General features: G+C 55.6%; 1 pseudogene; it reads left to right on the plus strand.

Moving 5' to 3' along the window:
• The first annotated feature begins 1660 nt into the window (after positions 1-1660).
• LOC119303565 lies at positions 1661-2492 on the plus strand (annotated as a pseudogene).
• The last annotated feature ends 2734 nt before the right edge of the window (positions 2493-5226 follow it).

Here is a 5226-nt window from a genome sequence, read left to right on the forward strand (position 1 = left end):
CAGGCAGGCCTGCACTCGAGGCGTAGCAGAGGCTCTCAACGGATTGGGCGCCCGCTGCTCCCGGAGCAATCAGGGCCCAGACAGCACCGGCGTGCGCACATCCGAACAGCAGATGTTCCAATGTTTCCTCCTGTCCACAGAAGGCGCAGGCAGCCCCGTCGATAATATGCCTTCGATGGAGCAGGGCAACACACGGGAGGCGTTGACGATGACACAACCAAAGAAAGAATTTGCATTTCCCGGGGGCGAAGCTGCACCAAATGGTGGGTGCGAAGATGTCCGACTCATGCACCGCCATGGCAGCCCGATACGCCCCCCTCGCTGTGAACACAGCCCCGCAGGAGCGCAGGGTACGAACATCCTGCGCGCCGGGATGCAGGGTTACTGCTCCGAACTCCTCCCTGAGACGAGCGAGTTCAGAGCAAGCAGCAGTAAAGAGCCGAGGCCGTAGCTGGGCGTCCAACCCCTGGAGGGCACCAGCAACGCTTGCGTTGGGGCGCACCGAGTGCATGAAGAGTGCAGGGAACCGGAGCTCGAGCGTAGCTTCTCCCAGCCATAGATCACACCAGAAGGTTGTACGTTCTCCATCCCCCACTGCACACGCGGTGCGCTCACGGAAGAGCGACAAAAGTGCCAAGAGAGATTTCTAGGTGGGGGTATCAAGGCGACTGGCGCGCGGCGTCACCAAGGTCACGCACGCCGGCCCAACCATACTGGAGGAGAACCATGTCTGCCAACCAGCGTCAGAGGGGGCATGAATCTTGGCCAGGAGCTTCATGAGCAAGCACGAATTCTGTAGCCTCGGACGCCTAGACCACCCCAGTCATGAGGCTTGCAGACTTCAGTCTAGGCAATTTTGCATTGAGCTCCGCTAACTGTGGAGTCGTTAGTCCAGAAGAAGAAGGCACCGTATATGCATCCTTTGGACAAGTTATGGCATCACTTTTACGTATTTTACAACTTTAGGCACTAAATTGACCGTGCCGGACAAGTTTAGGCACTTGTGGTGTATTTATCTCTTTTAAAAATGTGCAAATGTAGGTTGGGTGCACCGGTTCGGCCAAGCAGGAAACTACGAACCCTCAAAAATACAAAGCAGAGAACAACGAACTTGCTGTGAGGCTAGTTGGGCAAATAAACACAACAAATGCAACTTTAATTCATGATCCAGCTCGAGGCATTCTCCTTTGTGACTTGCGAGGACAGATCGAGGAAGCTCTCACATTTCTGCGGTACTGCCACTTTCACCCCTCTACGGAGCATAAAGCGCGCTATAGAATTTATTTCACTTTTCGTAAATTGGTGTTGCTTAACCGTGAAGTATGAGCGCCCTGGTACATATGGATGTGGTTTCCTTCCAGGCTAGTGCTTCATTAGCTTTAGCTTTGGATTGGAGTAGGGAAGATTCGGACGGGGGCAGCGGGGCTCCACCACGATCGCTGATCAAACGCCGGGGCGGGATGACCGGGCCATCCATCGCCGTGATTCCCGCATCCACTCGTTGAGCGTTGGACCCACTGACTAGCGTCACTGATCCGCCCGTGGAGACTCCACAGGAAGTCGTCGGCACAACCAACCATTCGTACGGACTCTCGCCTGCCGTCCCTCTCTACATAAACAGACCTCAGCTAGCTGCTGCACTCTCACACACGCACTGCGAGTGAGTGAGCGAGCCAGTCTTTCTTCTGAAACCATGTGCGAGTCCGCCTCCCTACTAGCTGCAGCCGGAGACCAAGACGGCCACCACCACCAGGGGGGAACCAAGGCAGCCGAGATGAACACGGGTGGCCTGCTGGACCCTTCCCCGGCAGCCCTCGGCCCGACCCCTCTTCCCGCGACGTCTCCGGCGCTCGTGTTCTACGAAGACGATTACCGGTACTACTACGATGACGACAGTTGCCTCCAGGAGGACCAGGAGGGCGACCACGACGCCTATCAACTAGGACGAGGACGAGGACGTCGCCGCCACCGGGTCGCTTGCTGACAGGCTACGTGATCTCGTCCGTCAGAAGCTGGCCGAGGTTAACGCCTCCAGCGCGGTCGTCGCGGGGCTCGGCCTCGTCGGGAGCGCCGTCGGCGCCTACTTCCTCTGGCCCGCGGCCGCGGCCGCCGCCACCGCAGCCGCCACCATGCCAGTGGGAAGCCGTGTGGCGTTTGAAGCCAACTCTAAGCTCTACTTCAAGATCCTCCGCACTGCCGGAGCGGCAGCGGCTGCCGCCGCTTTCGCCGTGTAGTTGCACGGGAGGGCTGGCCACGTACCTACTGCTTAGTTTCGTCCCACGCGCGCCGTTCGTGTGCTGGCCGTTTGCGTTGCTTATATATCGCCAATAATGGAGCAGTCAGTTTGTCTTGATGATTAAGCGTCCGTGTGTAGTGGTTATATCTTTGAATCGATTGATACTCTGGTTTATCGAGTAGTACTCCATCTCTACGTTTTCAGTGTGTGTAAGGTTGGAGCTATACTATCTGCGATAAGCTAAATCTTTGGTTTAGATTGTTTTTTTTAGGAAAAACTTCCAATCTAATTTCTATTCATCTTCAATCATGGTAGTACAATAAACGCGAGAAATAATAAAAATTAGATCTAGATACGTAGACCACCTAGCAACGACTACAAGCACTGAAGTGAGCCGAAAGCACGCAGCTGTCATCACCCCTCCCTCGTCGGAGCCGGGAATACCTTGTTGTCGTAGACAGTCGGGAAGTCGTCATGCTAAGGCCCTCTAAAACCAACGCACCAGAACAATAACCGCCACGGATGAAGCGTGTAGATTAAAAGGATCCAGTTTGAAGACACACGGACGAGGACGAATGACGAACAGATCCGAGCAAATCCATCAAAGGTAGATCCGTCGGAGACACACCTTCACATGCCCACCGATGATGCTAGACGCATCACCGGAACGGAGGCTGGGTGGGGAGACCTATATTCCATCTTCAGGGAGCCACCGTTGTCTCGCCTTTCTAAGCAGGACACAAACCCTAACAATGCTCCCCGGCAAAAAAAAAACTAACAAAGCTCGAAAAAATATCTAAAAAGCAACACTAAAGCTTCTTACAAGATGATGTTTGCTCCTTTATTTGTGTTGATCTTTAGATTACTCATTTCCTTTAAATTGTACTTTAGCTATATGTAAGTTGATGGGGTTATGTACCTAGGGTAGGGTCATGGACCTGTTCCAAGTAACTTACCCTAGGACATCCCTAGAAGAGGTCGCCTTCCAGTCGACCAACGAGGATTCACTCGACTGGCCTGAAGGACTCGACCACGAAGACTCACTCGACCACCAGGAGGTCAAGAGGCACTCTGCACCGCAACGGCCTGTAATTAAGTAGACTTTATGATAGTAAAGGCACTTTATGTGGGGCGTTACCAGTAACGCCCCAGACTTAACTCACCTTAAACCCTCTCCTACGTGGGCTGGCTGGGGTCCTGACGCACTCTATATAAGCCACCCCCCTCCACAGGCAGAAGGGTTCGGCACCTTGTAATCCATACATTGATAATCCACTCGACCGCCTCCGGGCTCCGAGACGTAGGGCTGTTACTTCTTCCGAGAAGGGCCTGAACTCGTACATCCCTTGTGCTTACAACCTCTCCATAGCTAGGACCTTGCCTCTCCATACCTACCCCCCACTCTACTGTCAGGCTTAGAACCACGACAGTTGGCGCCCACCGTGGGGCTAGTGTTTTAGCGATTTTGTGGAGAAGTTGCGATTCTTCCGAGTACTTTCATCATGGTGTCTGCTGGAATTTTGGTCGAGGGTCAAGAGATCCGTCTCGGCGCTCTCGCCTTCATCGCCGACGACTCCGCATGGCTCCAGGAGGCTCCACTCGACGTAGATGCGCTCCCCGTCCGCGGTGCGACGCATTTTCGCGCATGTGTCCGCGGCGTTCTGCTGCGGCAACCATCGACCCAGTATCGGTCGGCTCCTCCATCTTCCACCCTCCCGGTCTCCCGCCAGCGCAAGCGCTCAGGCCGGTCGAGGCTTCAGCGATGGGTGAGTCACGCGGTGGCTCGCCAGTCGACCACTACACAAGTTGCGGCAATCGAGCCCAACGAATCTCTCTACGGCTTGTTCGATCAGTCGACTGGCTCCGGAGAGACTGCATCCGAGTGCGGAAGCAGTGATCCAGCGGCGGAAATCTTGATGGTCGACGGGCCCCACAGCCCTCCTGGCTTCGCCCGCGGTGGTGGAGCAGGCGACGGCGGCGACCCTGCTCGAGGCTACGAAGAGTACCAGCCCGAGCCACTCGACTCTCTGCAAAGAGAAGAGCTTCGCCGCAGGAACGAGGATCCCCTGCGTATTCCCATCGCAGGAGAAACCCCCGAGGCTCGTGCCTTGGAGGAGGCGCGTCTGGCCAATTTGGCCGAGCGCACTCGACTGGAGAACCTTCAGCGAGCACTCGACGAGCGCGCGCGGCAACGAGTTCCCGACACCAGTCGACGTCAACTCTTCCCGCCGACTCAGGTATATCAAACCCCAATTCAGAATTTAGCAGCTGCGACCCGTATAGCAGAGTCCATTCAGCCTTCGCAGTCAGAGGCTGGCAGAGGTTTGCTGCAGATCAGGGATCTGCTCCGAGCAGCAGGAGATCAGAATTCAGCCGTGTCTCAGTCGCGCAACAGAATTCATAGTCGATCCGTCACTGTGAATACGGTTCAGTCGGCTCACAGCCCCAGATCGCCTCCGCGGCGCGAAGGGCGTGAGAATCGGCGAGATCAATATGGCGACAGACTCGACCGAGATGATAGGCGTCGAGTGCCCTATTCCCCTCCGAGGGGTGGGTCTTACGCTCCTCGGCAGCCAGATGATAGGCGTCAGTACAGTACAGGGCGTAGGGTTCCAGTTGACCCCAGAGAGCCAGGCTTCGACGCGCGATCCATTATCGTGCAAGGGTTGGTCGACCGGAACAGAGCCCATCGAGGTGCACTCGACAGAGATGTACCCACGAGCAGTCGAGTTCATGTTTCTGGTCCTGAATGTTTCAGCAGAGCTATCAGAGCCGCAGTTATCCCCCCCCCCCAATTTCAGGCTGGCAACAGGAGTCAGCAAGTTCACTGGTGAGTCTAAGCCTGAAACTTGGCTTGAAGACTACCGAGTGGCAGTTCAGATCGGTGGTGGGAACGACGAGGTGGCCATGAAGCATTTGCCCCTCATGTTGGAAGGTTCTGCCAGGGCATGGTTGACTCAATTGCCTCCTAGCAGCATTTACACTTGGGA

Source organism: Triticum dicoccoides, chromosome 1B, assembly GCF_002162155.2.
Source record: "Triticum dicoccoides isolate Atlit2015 ecotype Zavitan chromosome 1B, WEW_v2.0, whole genome shotgun sequence".
Taxonomy (NCBI): Eukaryota; Viridiplantae; Streptophyta; class Magnoliopsida; order Poales; family Poaceae; genus Triticum; species Triticum dicoccoides.